This window comes from Egretta garzetta, unplaced genomic scaffold (genome assembly GCF_000687185.1).
Source record: "Egretta garzetta isolate BGI_Z169 unplaced genomic scaffold, ASM68718v1 scaffold299, whole genome shotgun sequence".
Taxonomy (NCBI): Eukaryota; Metazoa; Chordata; class Aves; order Pelecaniformes; family Ardeidae; genus Egretta; species Egretta garzetta.
In genome coordinates, this window is record NW_009260696.1 from 1,227,997 (window position 1) to 1,247,431 (window position 19,435).

Here is a 19,435-nt window from a genome sequence, read left to right on the forward strand (position 1 = left end):
CTGAAATCTTTATTCTATTCCAACACAAATCTTAACTTCTTTAGAAATAGGGGGTTTTTTTGTTTTGTTTTGTGGGGTTTTTTTGAGATCTTGCTTAGGGTTGCTTGCTTTTAATTATTTTTGAAATAACATTAGGTTAAAAGCTTAACTTCTATCTCCTTCCAATGAGTAACTGCTCCTACAGCTTTACCTCTCCCAACTAAGCAATTCTTGCCAGCTGTTGTCAGTTCATTTTGTGGACCTGCCCGTCTTACCTGGTGGAGGGTCACATCATTTCTCCTTTATTGATTCTGGGGTCCCCTGAGACACGTTCACCCTCGTCATTCAGCAGCGAGTGCTCTGCAGCTCCATTAGAGTTTCCACAGAACAAGCTGCTTCTGTTTTATTAGTCTTTATTAAGCTATGTATTTTTGCTGATTCGTAGGTTGGACACTTCAAACAGGCTTCACGGTGATGCTGCCGGAACTGTACTTGACAGGTATTTTTCAACCTGTCTAGAATTAGCTTGGGTTTAGTATCGTTTCAGACAGCTATTGTAGCAAAAATTATGCTGCAACACAGGCTACTGGTTAGACAGTTGGTATTTCAGGATGTAACCATGTTAGGTGTGCATTCAAACTTGTTAAAACTCTCTTTGACTGTAACTACATTTAAAAATGGTTTCAGCCGCAGTTACAAGCCCCAGAGGGAACAGGGCTTTGCCGTCTCTCTCCTCCAGGACAGCACACGCTACCTGCTTCCCAAGTTCTTGCTAGCCTACAGAATAAATGGTGAATTAATCTTCTGTGACTGAGAGAAACTTATGGTACATGAAATTTAGAATGCTGTCCAGACCCTTTCAAAGAGACTTCCATCTCTTTCAGACCTCAGGCTCTAGAAAATTGAACCAAAAGAATATATGTTGTACCTCTGACAGAACTCTTGTTGTTAACTATTTCTCATCCTTTAATTTCTCTGAGTCAATAACCTGGTGTTGATGCAGTCCAGTATTTTGTTCAGAAACCTGCTCTGAGGAATGCTGCACCTGAGCTGCTGAGACAGTCACCTTCAGCAGCCGGGCTGTGACCTTGCATCCACGCTGGTCTGAAACTTCTGTTCCAGCAAGGGCTAAATCCTTCCATCTGCATTTTTCTCCCTTCCCTAACTGGAGTCCTTGACAAAGCTTTTTGTTTGGACCGGGAAGGACAATCTCACCAATAAGTAACCTGCTTGTCTAATTCTTCAGGCTTACTAATGGCTAAAGTTGTAATTTTAAATCTGACTGGTGGTATCAGCAGGCCAACTGCATGGTGTTAGGTGGGTCAGGACCCGTGAATTCCAGCGTCTTAATTTGACCTTTGGCAATTGACTCTGTGCGGTTTTATTCCCCATCTTTTCTCCGTAATTGCAGTTACAGCTGTGTGTCTAGCTGCTCTTACAAGAACTGAATTAGAAAAATGGAAGAAGTTATTCCATGGTGCTTTGGCTCTAGAAGTAGCTGTTTAACCCTGTGATTTTGTTAGAGCCATGCATGAAATCCATGCCTCTGATGTCTCTTCTGTCATATGTACTTATAATGCTGAGAAAGAACACTCTCAAAACGATGATAAAAGGAAAGCTTCAGAATTGTGATAATTTTGACACATCATTACTATGATTGACATGATAAATAAGTCAGGTCATAAGGAATAATGCAGTTCTAAATCCCCAACCACATAAGCTTGCTGAGAGGGAAAAAAGGGTCTATTAAATTTTCTGTATAGAGATTGCAGTCAGTGGTGCATAAACAATACATTCTATAGCAACCTGTTCATTGCTCAAGTTGTTATTGGCAGGCACTGTGGCATTTCTGCAGTCATTAAAAGAAGCTATCACTATTAATCTCCAGTCTCAAGGCAGACAGGTTTAACCTGAAGCTGATCATCAAATAATGCTAACATATATTTGTGCTTTGTTGAACATGCCCTTTCATCTTTGGATGCCTTTCCTGTAATGTTATGAGAAGGGCTGAGGATTCTAGCCTTCGTTATAAAAGTTAGTAAGTTAACAACGTGTCTCTTAAAAAGACTTCTCCTCCCCCCCCCCCCCCCCCCAACCAGGGGTATTCATGAAGGGGACTTTTTATGAAATTAAGCAGCTCGTTCTGTGCATCCCCAGCATTCAGGGTATTGCTGAATTACTCTCTGGTTTTTGTAGTCCTTGGTCAAGTAAGAAAAACCCACCCTAAAGCTGCCCGAATGTATGCAGATGTATCCATGTATATATGTGTTCGGTGAGACAGCTCAGTGTGAACTCTGTCAGCGAGCAGAGGAATCAACTTGGTGGCCAGAAGAACATCTGGAGAGGCCTGGCGAGCATCGAGATCAAATTCATGTTAATATTCCTCCATTAGAAGGAATAGTTTTTTGATGGACTGCTGAGTCAAGTCATCGAAGATATGCCAGAGTAATGTACTAACTAGTAATGTATTTAGTGTGTCCCTTTTCTTTTTGGTAGCCTAGGGAACTTAATCCCCCCCTGAAGATTTATCTGTAGGTACAAGACCCCTGGGAAAGGGCAGCCGTATGGATGAATTCATCAAGTCACTTCCTTAGAAAGTGGTCCTTGAAAGAACTGAAAGAATCAAAACGTTTTCATTCACCTTCTCTTTTGCTTCCCCTTCCTCAAGGAAAATTGTATTTTCCTCTGGGAAATATAGGAATCTGTCACCACAGACAAATGGGAAACTGTGATTCATAAAGGTTACAGAGAGAAAATTCAATTTATTTTTCATTCTTTCTAAAGGGAAAGCCATATCCCTTCTCGAATATCCCTTAACATCCTCTCAGAAATGGGATGACATCTGTCGTTTAAGCTCTCTAAGTACTCTTGTCCCAGTTCCAACTTTTGGTTGTGGTAATCAAGTGATTAGAGAGAAACAAACTCATCCTAAGTTATGTCTTCAGAAACCATTTATATGTGCAAATAAAAAAAAATTGAATTCCTACCCAGGAGACTTCCCTAATATAAATTATCTTTGAAGGATCTAGTGTCACTGGTACATGTAGCTCACCAGAGAGATGCCGGTAGCCTTGTCGATCTCGTCTGCGATACGCAATGTGCTCATCCAGCTGCCGACAGCGATACGCTCGAAGGATGAGCAAAGCAACAGGAGTTTATCCAGCATCTCATTTAACCCTTTTGGTTGGTAGTCTATCCTTGATCATAATGACAGATAGAGGCTGGAAAATACTTTTAAAATTAACGATTTCAAGTCAGATCATTTTCTTTTTTTTTTAGTTTTCAGAAGAATGCTCTTTGGGGCAGGAGGTATCACTTGCCATTGACTACCAAGGGTCAGTCTTAGGCTTTTTCAGCAGTCGGGTAGCTGGTCTTTATTTTTATGTGTTTGTTTTAATGCTGCTGTATTTCCTTTCATCATCTGTACTTAATTTTTTTTTTTTTTTTTTTTTTTTTTGGAGGGGGGGGTGGGTTCTAATCCAAGTGGTTACAGATAGGGCTACATCTGAGCAATAAGTTAATGAGGTCTCAGATTCTAAGAAATACATTCACCTGCCTTGCTACCACGTGAAAGTCTCAAATCCTGAGCCTGCTGTTTGTGTACTGGCTGCCATGAAGCAGCGAGGGCAAGCTGGGTATCGTGGTTTAACCCTGGCCGGCAACTAAGCACCACAGCACAAGGTCCCCCAGCAAGGGATGCAGTCCTACACTGTCTGAAGAAGAGGCATGCCCAACCAGCCAGTCATCACCAGACAAATCTATAGCGACAAGGCAGGTCCAAGCTAAAGCCAGGAGGTCAAGTCAGCAAGGTACAAGGCTGGGAGCAAGCATACCTACAGCATAGCTCAGGTGAGGACCAAGGTCCTGAGTTTAAATGCGGCTCCTCTGTCAATGGGTGGAGGGCCTGGATGAGGTTTCTCGCAGTTCTTTCTCACGCACCTCTCACAAGTTGGCTATTTTCCCAGAAGCCTGATCCAAGGTTATAGAGCTGCACCATATCAGACCTGACCTTGACCACAGGCAGCGACACCCAGAGCCTGCGCCCCCAATGCTGGCCTTTTGGCAGCACTGGCCCATGTTCCAGCTGGGGATGATCCTCCTCCAACTGCTCTGTGGAAGTAAATAGCAGCCAGGAGTTGATTCTGAGCGTATGACACTGGCCACGTCTTTGTTCATAGGAAAATTGGGAAGGCAAGAGAGATTGTTGCTGGTTTGCATCTTGGAAGGACTCGGTTGAGAGGCTTGGGAGCAGCATTCCCTCCTGCCCTGGGCTCCTTTTCTGGCTCCGACACAGGGCAGGTAGTGAGTCCAAGTGCTCACTAACAGCAGAATTATACACCGTAATACTCAGTATTCTGCAGTGTTTCAGACCTTTTTATTTTTAAATATGTTGAGTATATACATTTGATCTCTTTGAAAAAGTACAAAAGAAAGATATGGCAGAAAATTACTGTAGAGATTGAGGAGCAGTAAAGCAGATTTTAAACGCTAGAATGTAACCTGCTGTTTGAATGGCCTTAACATACGTTATGATCAAGGGTTTAGACATTCATTTGTAATGCTTGTAATAGCTAAAGCTCAGTTAAATTGGTGTGATGACATGTGCCAGAGTCTGCAGGCAGTTTGAAACAATAACTCTGAGAAATGCAAATTGCCGATTTTTATTCTCATACTGGCATTGCCTATGATAAAACCTGGGAGGATACACTGTCTTTTTTCCCCTATCCTGTCTGCTGTTGACCAGAGATGCTGTGAATAGCTGTCCAGTGTTGCCTGAAAATTTGCAGTAGAATTTAATTTAGATTGCCATATCACATTAGCAAAGCTTTCAACTGAGAACTGACCTGCAAAGGGAGCGCGAGAAGGGGAGACAGCTTCAGAGCTTGCAAGATCCCCATGGATATTGTTAGCGTCGTCTTCTTCCAGTTGGAGATTGGAAAGAAAAAAAAGTTTTCCATCCTGTATTTGAGTATAGCCTAAAATGTTAAAAGGTCGTAATAAACAGGTCAGACTTCTACCTGCTGTAGTCTAATTTCAGTAATGTTTGCCCTTGCCTCATTTTCACCACATGTAAAATGGAGATAATGGTTCCTACATCTTCTGTAGAGGTCTCTGGTGTGCTGGTAGAAGCAGTTATTATTTTTCAAGAGCACTTTCTACTTCTTACGCTTTCCAGTGGTAATAAATTGTACTTTTTAATGGTAGGAGTAAAGGTTTTGTGCAGAATTAAATCAGGGTTTTTTTTAATGTTCCACTTTCCCTCTTTGCTGGGTTTTACATTTTATGCATTTGTATGCATAGAGAGGAATCAGAAACAACAGAAGAATTGTTGGCATTTAAAAACATTTGTTTTAAAGCTTTTTTTGGTGACAGTTCTCCTATATGCGATTAAGAAACAGATTTGTTTGCAAGATGCTGTTTTTTCTTGTTGTCTTTTACACTGGCTATTGCTATTAATTATTATGAGCGATGTGTGTGATGCATTATAAAATATACAATTTTATGTCCACCGTGCCTGTATTAAGGGAAGGTTCAACTATTTACCACTTGCAAAGGCAGCTTTAAGTAGTTTAAAATGATTTGCAGATTCTTAATGTCTAGCAGAAATCTGGTCATTGTCATCCTGCCCATGGTTACAAACCTAAAATTTGTGACCAGCAGAAAAATGGGAAATGCAGAGAAACACTTAAAAGCCCACACTTCCAGAACTTTAGGTACAAGTTGAAGTTGAAGCTTGTAAATGTTTCCATTTATGTTGTTAAAAAAAACCCCAACAAACCAAACCAACAAACCCACAAAAGAAACCCCAAACCCACCACAAATCAACAACAACTCCCACCCTCAATTTGTGCGTCATTGCTCACTGGGTTGAGGCTACGTGGGAAGCAATGAAAGCGTAAACCCAAGGCAATTTCCATGTCGTGTGAAATAATTTGCTTTATTAAATGGATAAAATCCTCAGTAGGTAAGTCTAAAGTCCCTGCCATATGTATATACCACACGAGAGCACGGGGAAGCTGTTTATAGAGCCCCAGGACACTGCAGGTTATGTAGCCTGGACATGGTACTGGCACCAGTAACTCCTCTGCCCACTTTATACTGGGAAGTGCAGTCTTGCCTGTGTTCCCTTCCAAGTATCGAGTTCTGGGGTGCAGTAAGTGCTTGAGCATGAAGAGCTTCATTGGTAAGTTATGGTAGGCTCTGTTACAAAGCTGCATTAAAGCATTTTGCTGAAATACCAACTAATCTTTTTCTTTTTCAAAGGCACTAAGTGAAAATGCATTGATTTATATTTTCTTTCAGCGACTTCAATAGCTCAAGATTATTACTATTTTTAAGAGTGATAGAGAAATGTCAAAAATGCTTCAGTTGTACTTTTATTTTTATATATCACCAGGTTTTGTTCTTTTCAGGATTTTTTTGGTTGGGGGTTACAGGCTTTGGAGACAGTAGGAGGGAGAGATGATGGTTTATTTTGAAAAGCTGCTTGTATTTCTGAGCTTTCTCAGAGATTTTGTGGTTCAGTAGGTAACACGTTTTATTGTCTTAAAAGTTGGTCAACGCCAAACTCTTTGGCTCCTGAATAGCTAAATGGTCTGGCACACCTTAATCTCTTCTTTATAATTACTCTTGGGAAAAAAAAAAGTGGAGAGGAGAGATCCATTACATGATGATCCATAGGGTGTTTTCAGCAGCTCGTGTAGAGGTCAGCAGTAGCTTTCGGTATTACGTGCGATTTATTCATTTAATAGTTTCTTTCACTGAAGATAGGTCTAGGTGCACTGAGTTGGCAGAACTAATACCACCATCGAAAAGCTGGGCAGAAGTCACAAAGCAGAACAAGGCAGAACGTGCTCAGCGTTGTAGGCTAATGGGCAGCCCCTACAGAACTGGGGTTCCAGATGCCGGCTACAGCCAGCTCTTCCCATCCCGGCTTCCAGTTTTGTTTTAGCTGCTTAGCATAATTCTAATCCGTATCTAAATGTGTTTTGTGTGTGTGTATATGTGAAGTGATTCATCCTTCTTCATTCTAAGTAGTTTTAGGAGATTGCATGTGTACAGGAGAAAGCAAGCGACGGTGTTTTGTTGTCAGGTGGACCCTGCAACGTGTTCACACCGAATCACAGAATGGCAAGGATTGGAAGGGACCTCAGGAGATCATCTCGTCCAACCCTCCTGCTAAAGCAGGTTCACCTAGAGCATGTTGCACAGGACTTAGTCCAGGCGGGCTTTGAATATCTCCAGAGAAGGAGACTCCTCAACGCCCCTTGGCAGCCTGTTCCAGGGCTCTGTCACCCTCAAAGTCAAGAAGTTCTTCCTCATAATTCAACTGAAACCTCTTCTGTCTCAGTTTGTGCCCATTGCCCCTTGCCCTGTCACTGGGCACCACTGCGAAGGGTCTGGTTCTTACTGGTTTCGTTGCTCTGACATTTGACTCTGCACTAACACAGTCCATTGCCATCCAGATAGCAGAACCATATTGTTAAGTGTTCCTTTCAGGGCAGATCTGAATAAAATGGGTTGATTAAATCTAGACAATGTTGTTGTGTTCTGCCTAATCACACATTGCCAATTAATTTCAAACTGGTAACCCAAGGACATTTTGGAAAGTGACAGCATGTTTCTAAACCTAGGGCTGAATTTATTTCTTTTCAAAACAAAACAAAATAGATGTCACTTGTATCTCAACAATCTATAAATTCATGTCTTAGGCAATGGTTCATTTCCTAATGTACCATTTTCTCATTTTAGCTTTCATTTATTCCCCCTAATTTTCCTTATTAACTGTAAGCCTGTTGTGACATCCTGGTGTCATATTATGATGATAGAAATTTCAAATAAGAAGCAGCACAAAATGCAGGGTTTTGGATGAGCTGGGAGAGGAGAGCACCCTGTGGAAATCAGCTTATGTTTTTCACTATCAAAGCAATGCGTCCTTGTCGTGTGCAGGAGAGGCTGTTTACCATCCCTACGGCTGAAACAGTGACCCAGCCCTGTTCTGAGAGGGGAAGAAGTCAATGCAAGATCGAAAAGACGTCGTACTCTTAAACTCTGCTCTTATCTGGGAGCAGCAGATAGGAAATCATAAGTACATTAATGCAACAGCATTTGTACCGGCCAAGTAAGGTACGACTAACAATTTATTTTTAACAATGCTGACACTAGCCAGACTGCAGAAATACTAACAAAGAGCCTTGAGTAATAACTTCCCCTTAGATTTCTTTTTACAGTACTTGCGGCATTCTCAGAGCATGCATTTATGTACCGTGTATAAATAGGCAGATACAAAAACCTATTCCATCTTCCAGAGAAGAGAGACGCTGGTTTATTCTCACTTCAGAAAATTAAATGCTTATCCATCTGTGGAATTATTTTTGAATGAATAAGTTTGTAGACTTTCTTTAGCTGGGCTATTGTTTGCTCTTTTGGAACATTCTTTGCTTTCACAGTTGTTTTGTTCTTGCTACAGAGGAAATACAGCAATGTGTATTTTTCTCCCTGCTGAGGTCTGAGGCAACCTTATATTATAAAATAACCAAAGATTGATAATCACAAAGGCTGCAAAGGGAAAGCTGCACTTTATTTAGAAGAACATCTGTGCTGTGAAGAGGAAGAAACATTCTTTCTTTTGATAGGAAATATTTCTTTGGAGTCTGAGTTCTGCCGTGTGAGTGGTTTTGCCCCACTTTTTTATTTTACAGTACTCTAAATATATAAATGAAATTCTATTTGCTTCTTAATCTCTACGAGCTGAACAACTCTACTTTTGTTAAGGATTGTATCCCTTTATGGAAGAAAGTGGAAGAAGTAGCATGATACGGTCAGGGTGATGGAGAACTTTAGACCATATGGAGTGGACCTGAGGCCCCTGATAACCTATTTCTCAAAATATTATTTTGACAAGTCATTCCATATGTTTGGTTGAGTTAGCTGTTGGAAGAAGGCTGTGGGGTATGTTCTTGTTTTTCAGATCTGCTCTCTTTATGTAAAAACTTGGAATTAGCAGACCTTTGGGAGCAAGGTAGCAATCTGGATCCCAAAACATGTTTCTCATGTGTGCGTGTATATATATATATAAATAGAATGCAGCAAGAGTTGACCTTGAGCTTAAAATGCTGCTCAGTGAGTGCATCTTGGTTTGAATAGTAGTTCAGCAACAAAGAACAAAACGGCCTCTTTAGTTCAGTGTTATAAATATCTGTAGCAGTGCTCTCCTTTAAGCCTTCATAAATTGCTCCATGCCCGTAGTGTCTAGGATCTGAGGACAGGTTTTTAGATTTGGTTGGGTTTGTTTTTTTTTCTTTTAAAGTTCAAATGATGTTTATATGTAGCGAATTTTAATCTCTGTTCTTAGAATGGATTTTCTGGAGAAAGCTTTGATCAACACCTTGCTTATCCACTAACTACAAAAATGTACTTGAGTGGCTTTAACTGAGTGTCTTTGGTGTATGCTTTTTAGATAATGATGGCCCATTTGGTGACCTGGACACGTTTACTGGCACCAAATGTCTGTGACAGAAAAGCCCTTCCTTTCATTGTGAAGGACAGATCAACTGTGGAACACTTTCAGATTTGTCTTTTGCTTAGTCTTAGTCAGGGCAGGCTTAAATTCTTTTCTCTAATCTAGATTTTTAAACAAGTAGCCAGGTACAGTAGATATCCGGGCCTAAGGAAATCTCTTAAACCCAATAATATTTATTATTTTCATCTATTTGCCAGTTATCTAATCGCATTCTCCTGAATCTAAGTTGATGTTATAAAACTCCAACTTTTTTAAAACTTGGAGCCTAAGTGAAATTTAATACTAATTTTAGCTCTATCAGGACTGTTTGTCAGACGATCAGCATAAATGTGCAAGTGTCTGCTTCCAATATACTATACCACATCAGGTTCGTTTAAAATTGCTACAGAGAAATAGATCTTAGAAACTCACATATGATCAATAGCGTGTATTTGGTTTATGCTCTACAGAGCATATTTAATCTTAAATCTTCCCTGTGAAAATAGCACTTCAATTATTGTTGTCATAAAATAAATTCTTGAAGGCTTTTCTTAAATAATTTCCCCCAAAGTCACTGCAGATGCTTTTCGTTATTTAAGTCCATGAAGGATAGATGAGAATGACTTTTTTTTTTTCTGTTCTTCTTTCTGTCTTTTTTCTTTTTTGTTACCACCCTTTCATTTCTAAGTAGAAGAGTGATTAAACTTGTAACAGGTAGGAGAAGCAGCAACTAGATTGTCAGTTGTGTGATTTTTATTTGTGCCCAAGTGAGGAGCTAGGAAATGCATTTCTGAAAAAAAAAAAAATTGAAGCCACATATGAAGATACATTTGAAAATAGAGGGCAGCATTTTATTGTCTCCCATTTCTCTTTCTTTCCTTCTGCTTGACAGTAAACCAGAATCTGCTGGTGGGAATTGCAGCATCTGAAACAGCGGCGGTTCTCTGATTCCTGCAGCACAGCCATGGCCCCAGCTCAGCTTTCCTTCTTCATTTCTTCTCTCAGCTCTTGTCTCGCTACTGAATTTTGCATTTCTGGTCATTACGATTAACTGACAGTTCTAGTTTATTCCACATCCCATTACTGATGTGTGGTTTACTAACTTAATTTACCTTTATTAAGAAAGCAAGCAGCAAATATCCAGCTGCAAGATGTTAAAAGTTCCTTTTTGTCCTTAGGAGAATGTGACTCTTGCTGTCTGCTGCCGAAATCCATGCAACCGCTGTCGGAGCCCTCAAACCTGTCTCCTCCTCCTAAACGCACGCCTGTTTATATTTAAAAGGATGCATCTCTTAGGATGCACTAAAGTGCATTGTAAAAATATACAGCCTCTTAAAAATAATTTCTGCTGATGAGTTATTTTAAAATCTTTTTTAAACATAAGCATGGTTTGGATTATACTGCTAAAACCTCACAGGTTCTGGCTGCTGGCTGCAGAGGTGCCGCTCGCCCTGCCGGCTGGCTGCCGCGGGCTGCTGTACCTGTTGCCTCTCGCATCCCTTTGAAGATGACTCCGAGGCTAATAGATTCCACTGCTAGCCCATGGATATTTTTTTTTTCCCCCCCTTTTTAACTGCAGTTGAATAAGATTACGCACTCTATCCACTTATACAGCTGATATTAAAGCTATCTGGTGAATTGAAAAGCCACCTGAGTGTTCTTTAGCTAGAATAGCTTGAGGCTATATATTTTTTTCATGTCAAAAGCTCTAATGATGTGCTGGATGATAAGTTTCTAGGCAGAAAGAAACCCCTCGCTGTGCATGGGGGAAGTTCAGGTCAGTGACAGAGACCGAACTTCCAAATTGCTCTTTTTGCATGAGGAGTTGTGAGAAGGGAATTTCAGAGCGTTGGAGCAGAAATCTGGTCTGCTTTTGAATTTAGCTGCTGAATCATCACAGGGAGCTGTGTAACTAAGCAGTGGCTTAATTTCCTTAAAACTACATGGGACAACACTGGAAATTCATTTCTGAAGTAGTCCTAGAATACAAAGTGGGCTTGTAGACCTCAGGCAGGAGAAAAGAGGAGGAACAAGTCTGGGCTGCGGAGGGCTCACCCCCAAATAGCAGTTGCTGGGTCACCTGCGCTTAACGGCCTCTAGAAAAAGGGCAGAATAGGGGAAAAAAGCCAGACCTCCCATCCCTGTCCCAGTCACTGGAGCAGAACTGGGGAGAGGCGAGCTGGAGAGGCTGTCACCACAACCCATCCCTGGTGCCTCTCCTGGGGCACTGCAGTATTTCTGTTGTTCACAGAAATACATTTCCCGTTTGTAAATCAAGTGTATTTAGGCCCCTGTCTCTCATTATGCCCAGTAATAGACCCTAAAACCCCTCTACGAGGTTTTAGAAGCTTCTCAACCTGTACTTTAGGCTCTGTATTATCTAATAAAATACATAAAGCTCCTCTTTGCTGTAGTATCTACACACAAAAGGTTATAAGTCATCTTGTGGATAGAGTGGAGTTCTCCATTAATCTTTCCCTCTGGCTAAAGCTAACAGCTCTTGCAGTCTGTGTGAAAGTCCTTACAAAGGGGGAAAAAAGCCACTAGAAACGTGGCTGTTGCTTGTTTAAATATTTGGAAACATTTGTAGTGTGATGCTAGCAATTTATTTTATCTTTTTTAACCCTTGCTCTTATTCTTTTGTTTGTATATATTTTAGTAAATCCTCTCCCAACTTGTCAGAGCAGAAAAGTTTGGCTTGTTTACCTAAGTAAAACCAAGACTGTGAAAGGAGTATGGTTGTTTTCTATAAATACTTTAGGACGTAAACATCACAGAGGGAGAAAACAGCTATTTCAGCTAAAGGACAGCTTTGGCAGAAGAACAAATGGAGTACGTTGGCCATAAATACATTTAAGCTGGAAATTAGGAGTGTTTTCAACAGGTTGAACAACAAAACTCTAGGAAACTTTCCAATCAGAAAAGTGGCGTTAAAAAAAAAAACCACATTATTTTTACCACAGGCCCCAGTATGTTCAGAAACAGGATTGCATGGTGGGATGTGAGAGACAGGGAACTGGGCTGCCCCGGGAGGTGCTCACCAGTCCTCTGCTCCAAACGCACTTAGCGGGACGCTCCGTACCCGTAAAATACCTGCTTGCCAACATTTTACGTAATTAACATATTTTCCCCATTTTCTCCTTTAAGGTTCTGTTTCTGTAATAGTCTATATCTTCTTAAAATAGGAATGTGAGTATTTTCACTCCCTTCAAACCGAGCAGCAAGCACCTGAAGTTAAGTGCGTTTTGAACCGCTTGCAGAATCACAAGCTAGACTGGGTGAAACACATCAATTATTTTGTACATGTATTTCTTTGGGTAACCTTATTTTTCAACTTTAAATGCATCAGAAGTGCTGTTGTAACATATCACAGAGGCCCAGAGGGGGTGGATAGAAAAGGAAGCAGTGTGGGTTTTCAGGCTCTGCTTTACGACATGGGCGATTCAGCCAGGATTAATTTATGCAAGGCTTCCTCAACAGTTATTGATGAAATCTTTTGTAATTGCTTCTCTTTGCCATATTCCCCCTCATACAGTGGCTATTTAATTTGTGATCTCCTTGCTGTATTTTGTTTGGGTTTTTATTCTTTTTATTTGCCTTTTTTTTGGTTTGTTTTGTTTACTTGCAGTGGAAATGAATCGTGTTTGAGCTGATGTGGGCAAAGCTTAGTCACATTGACAAGAGTATATTGAGTCAATAAATATAACTGACCTAGATCATTCACTTGTTTTGCTTGTATCGTGTTTTGTAAACCTTTTTCATGTCTGGTGTTTTGTTCACATGTCATGATGTCTGATGTCTGGATCAAGATGAGGACCGTATATATAAGAATCCACTTGCTGTGATTGATTCAACAACTAGGCCATTTTCAGTATAAACTTGATCCACAAAACTAAGATTTTTATGTTGTTGCTTATTTACTTTTTTTTGAGTCTAGCCTCCACTTTCTCAAAGGTTCAAGACCAGAAATGATGTAAATATGTACAAGTTTGAGGAGTCTGAAGATATCCTCGGGTACTGAAAAGTCATAATTCTTCGTAAACCAACTCCATACCATTCGATTGCTACCTATTTTATAAATACATACTTTTGACTCAAGAAAACCTCCATCTGGCATTTTAATGTATTAAGAGGAGTGTGGTGTATTAATTTTAATGTATTAAGAGGGTGTATTAAGAGGCGTGTGGCCAGCAGGTCGAGGGAGGTTATCCTCCCGCTCTACTCTGCCCTGGTGAGACCCCACCTGGAGTACTGTGTCCAGTTCTGGGCTCCCCAGTTCAAGAAAGACGAGGAACTCCTAGAAAGAGTCCAGAGGAGAGCTACTAGGATGATAAAGGGACTGGAGCATCTCCCCTACGAGGAAAGGCTGAGAGAGTTGGGCTTGTTCAGCCTGAAGAAGAAAAGACTGAGAGGGGATCTCATCAACGCATACAAATATCTTAAGGGCGGAAGTCAAGAGGACGGAAGCAGTCTGTTTGCAGTGGTGTCCAGCGACAGGACTAGGGGCAATGGATGCAAACTGAAACACGAGAGGTTTCAGTTGAATATGAGGAAGAACTTCTTCACTCTGAGGGTGGCAGAGCACTGGAACAGGCTGCCCAGGGAGGTTGTGGAGTCTCCTTCTCTGGAGATATTCAAAGCCCGCCTGGATGAAGTCCTGTGTAGCATGCTCTAGGTGAGCCTGCTTTAGCAGGGGGGTTGGACTAGATGATCTCCTGAGGTCCCTTCCAACCCTTACGATTCTGTGATTCTGTGATTCTGTAATGTTATTCATCAAACTAAACAAATATGACCAGGAATCCTCACAGGAAAGTCCCTGTTATTTTCTGTATGTCTAGAGATCTGAGCAGAGACCTGTACAGTGCACAGCAGCGTCACGTAGTCCCCTTTTCTTGAAAACTAATACAGTCCTTGCTGGAATAAAAGCGAAAAAACGAAATGGTAACTTTTATTATCTTAATGCTCTTTCATTCTAAAACCTGTTACTAATCGCTCTAATAAGTAGGGAACACATAGGCAAGCCATGTTTTAGGGTAGAGTTCTATGAGTGAGAAATACACTTTTTCCTATTATCTGCATAATGCTTCTCCCTGGTACCCGCAGGTGGTTGTCAACGTTTGCCAGTCTGTTGATCAGGCTCCAATTCCTGTTGTGCCTCTTGTGCTGCAAAAGGGAAGGGAAATTAATCTGTTATTGATCAGGCTCCAATTCCTATTGTGTATCTTGTACGGGAAAGGGAAAGGGGCATTAATCCATTATGGGCTGATAATCCAAACCATCTGCAGCTTGTACCTGGAAAAAGTGAAATGTATTCCATTAGATAGTTTGTATTTGTAAGGTCTTTTTTTTTTTTTTTTCCCCTCAAGCAATCTTGAGATGCTGTGTGATTGTCATTTTTCCTCTTCTCTCATATTCCATGTTACATAGGCAGAGATTGCACAGTCTTGATGCCATAATGTCGAACCATTTATATGTAATATTTTTGCTATTTATATTGAACTCTTATCTCCTATTCTGCTTTTTTCTAATATAGGTATCTATAATTTGGTAACATGAAGCTTTGCATGTATCCTGCATAGTAATTGCGAAGGCATTTCTGCATAGTGTGCAAGTCTGAAAGTCTGTGGGAAGCTTATGGTGAAGGTTTTCTAATCTTTTTCTCCCAGGTTAACTTATAAATGGTTTAGAAGTTCTGTTAAAGTATTCAATTTCTCCATTAGCTTGAGGGTAGTGTACTGGTGATCTGTTCTGCAAAGTGTTTTTCTCCCTTAGACAAATTTCATAATGTGAAGAAGTAAATCCATTTTTGGATACTGATTCCCATGGGATTCCTTCTTCACTGGGAGCAGGACACTGAGCAGTAACTGCAGTAGTAACTAAGCCAAAGGGTAGGAATGGCTACCAGTCAACATCGCGTTCTAGGCTCTACCCCATGAGGGTGATCTGGGGGATATTTAGGCAATCCTACCTCCTTCTGCTCATGGGCACCTTGTTTGTATCAAGTGTCTTGAAAGAGTTGGGATCTACAAGCAATTTAATTGCTCGGCCTCAGAAATAAGACTTGCCCTTTTTCTCAAGTCTGAACTCAAGCTATTACTTCTTTTCAAGAGAAGGACACTTTCTCTCACCTTTTATTAAGGCTGGTTTGCACCGTAAGTCTCTGAGATGAATTTGAGCATCCGTTGAACTAAGTATTCTTAATATTCTCCACCCCAAACACAGATACAGATAAACTTTGCACACCATAATGCAAAAATCTGTGAAAGAACCTAGTATTTTTACATTTCTGCAGCACCTTTTGTATCTTGAGTCACATGGCCTGAGTGAGATTTCATCTCCACTGGGTAAATTAAGCACCCAAGTGACTTTGATAAAGTCTGCGATCTTTGTAAACCGTAAATTACAACATTTAGCATTCCCTGTACCTTACACAGCAATATATGTAGAGAGATAAAAACACTGTCTTTTCAGAGGTGATAGGGCAGTCTATGTAATTACTGTATTTAAATAACAGATTCAGAATTCTACAGCTCATCAGTATTAAAAAATCACTGTTACAGACCACTTGGGATGGGTTTCCTTCTTGGTCAGAGAAGAGGAGAGAAGGGGGAAGCTCAGTGTGATCCGAGCTCAGCGTTGTGCAGTCATGCACAGCCACTGGTGATAAAAATAAATAGACCGTGCAAGAGGTGTTTACTCTTTCTTTTTCTCTCTTCCCTCAATATATCTCTGCTTTGTGCAGAATTTTCAGATTCTTGAATGCCACAGTCTGGAGAAGGGTTTGTGTTTAGAGGGACAGAAAACTCCCAGATCTTCTCCTTTCCATTTTCTCTCTTTTAAAAAATACGTATTTTTCGTCTTTTTTTTTTTTTTGCCTTTTTCTCCTCTTTTTAAAAAAAGTAATATGGAAAAATAATACTTGCACCAATGTACCTTAATATATTAGGTGGTAAATGGCAACAGTTCAGCAACTGCTTCATGAGCAGCTGGGGATGGGAACCCCTGAGAGAGCTGTGAGAGAAGCTCCCTCCGGTGTGGTAGCCAGGCTTCAAAGATTGGTTGGGGCTGGGCCTGAAGGCACTTCAGCTACTGGGCCCTAGTAGGTGCTGGTAATAATTAAGACGGTAACTAATGAGAAGGTTCAGAAGCAAAGGGAAGATTGGAAATACTGTGAGTGCTGTGGCTACAATAGATGCAATGTGAAATAAAGCATTTCCTCTTTTTTGGAGACAACTCTCTGTTCAGATTAGGACTCTTGCCTGTGGCAGTCCTTCTGTCCAGTCGTCTATTAAGGACCAGAGTCAGATTAAGGGCACGTCCCTTAAGTGTTCCTCAGCGCCGCTCAGCCTTGTCTGCAGCTTCCTACATGTTCCTGCAGACTTCTTAGGTCTGACAGCGAGGCATCCCTTGGCTCCACTTCTGGTGTCAGGGGTTTTCCCCAATGTTGCTTTGCTTTCGTAGCTGAGAGGAGGGGTTCACAAAGCAGACAGAAAGGAAAGGAGGTCTTCTCTTTCAGTAAAAGGTAGAATATGGGTGGGAATGGTGGTCCCGTTAGCTAATTCATCTTGCTGTGACTGTGTTCTTGTATGCATTTGTATTGCTCTGCCATTTCAGCGTCTTTAGTAAGTATTTCCTTCAGAGAAACTGAAGCTTAATCATTAAAATAACGGCTACAAGGGAAATTGAGCAGTTCTTAAATAATGTGAAACATCTGTAGGGGACCATGGGATGGCAGGGAGGTGAAATGGCCAGCGATGAATGCAGGGAAGCTGCCTGGAAGAAGGGAGGCAGAGGAGGAAGAGGTGATGAAAAGCCAGAAGGAAACAGCAGAGACCTAGAAAACCGCGACAAGAAAAATTCTGATGAAGTAAAAAAAAGAACAGGAAAGAGGAGAAAAAAAATCAATTGTTTTCTACAAAGGATTTTCAAAGAAAATGCCTGTTTACTAACAGTGACATTCTGCAATGTATTTTAGTGTAGCACCAGTCAAGTAAAATCATGTCAGGAGGAGGAGAGGGATGGAGTGGCTTTATTGACGAGTAGAATAAGAAACTTGGAAAGTCTGGGTAGTTTTTCATTATCTGATTGTTTGAAATAGCTCTCTACCTTCCACAGCCCGACTGAAGTTTGATTTGCTGTGTCACATCATCAAAACAAAATCACAGTGTTACTCTTTATCTAGATTAGGGCCCTGGCTACTTTGATACTCCAACCTGTGGATTTCTTACAAAATGATGAAGTTCTGAAAGGATGGGGCAGGCACTCTAAAGTAAAAGTAAATTCCTCCTTCGATATTTTGATTGGCCAGAAAACAAAGCTGCAAAGTACCTTCTGCAAAAGGAACCACGGGAATGTCCCTGTTGAGTTTTATTTGGCAGGACTGGGGCCAGGGTGAATTCTGGCAAGTGGTTTCTTTGTGCCGCAAAGGGGAACTTAAGCTGTCTTTGACTATGAACTAGGAATACACATAATGTCTACGAATGTTTAGATAATACTTGGAAATGTTGGTGCTTTCTGTGTACGCTTGTTACACCTGCAGCTCACCTTTGTAGGTGTATTACTTGGAATCCAAGCGCTGACCATTTTGATGAGCCCTCTGTATCACATCGGTATTAGTTCACTCGCTCAAAATCCTTATCAACAGCCTGCTTTTAATAGATTTGTTTCAGGGTTGGTACAAAATGAAAATAAGCACGTTGTTTAGATTCTTGTTACAGTTAGTAAGAAAGTCAAAGAAATCTCAGTTTTCCTGGTTGCAGGCGGTGTAACGTGTACTTTTCTTTCCCCTGCCTTATCCACTCACTGCACAGAGCCACTCGCACATGGTGAACTCCTAGAGGTTACAACAAAGGTGGCTTCTCTTCTTCGGCTGGTTTTGGTGGGGTTGAGCCATTCTTCAGGGCAGATGATAAGTCAAATGATAGATTTTCCTCTTTTTCCAGATGGAGATAAGAAACGATTATTACCAAATTAGTAAATTCTTTGTTGCTCTTTTAGCATTTACTGTTGTAAATGTTCATCTTGCGCAGAAGTAGTGGTGAGCAGTAATGCTGAGGGTAGTTCTTCTCATCAGTAACAAGCTAATAATCCGATCGGTGCTTGTTTTCTATTTTTTCAGTTATTATCTGGAAAATTCCTGCCATGAATACCATGAAGACCTTGGTCTTCCATGGAAATCTTCTTAGAAAATAGATTTGTTACCTGATAGCACCGTATTTCCAGGAATGTTGTTGAGCAGAAGTAAAACTGACTAAAAGCTTGGGTTTTGAGATCCCATGCGAGTTGCATATAGATGCTATGTCAGGTCAACAGAGCATATTTATGGGAAGAAATAAATATGTGCTTACCACTTACTTAAGTACTATTCTTGGATGCTTGAATTTATTCAGATGTGTGGGTGGTATTAAAATTTTAAAATGATACCACACGCTTTCATGTCTCATAGTGTACTAGTTGCTATCAATTACAAAAAGGTCGATAGGTAAAAATTGTGGCAATGGGAAATGTTCTAACCCTGTGAACTTTCTGAGTCCCATTACCCAAACCTTTGTCTATCCAACAAGTGAAATTGAATGTCAAATGGCTTTTGGCATGCCGGGTGCGAGACAGGCAAAGAATCCTCCTTCCATTTTCTGTTCTTTAGGGAATTATCTTAAACTTCAGGGTTTGTGCCTTGCATTTGCCGGTTTCCCATTCTGCTTAATGGGCATGGGTTAGCCTCCTTTGCAGAAAACAGTTGATGAACTGGTTTGCTTTTCCATCAGTTTAGTTTTATTTTCATTACTTTTCCCTATAATTCGTTTATTGGATTCTGTATCTTTAGAAAATTTTATTACTCTGTTATTCAAGCTAAAAAATAGCTAATTTTTCTTTCCCAAATGAGTTGCTTGAAGCAAAGTACCTATGAATACATGGGTATTTTAATTCACTTACTAAATGTATACCGAGAAAATT

General features: G+C 40.6%; 1 protein-coding gene across 2 annotated transcripts in view; it reads left to right on the top strand.

Annotated features, from left to right (window-relative positions):
* The window catches only part of SDK1 (sidekick cell adhesion molecule 1), a 419,730-nt gene that overhangs the window by 240,471 nt on the left and 159,824 nt on the right, over positions 1–19,435 (top strand). The gene's annotated exons all lie outside the window — the stretch shown is intronic.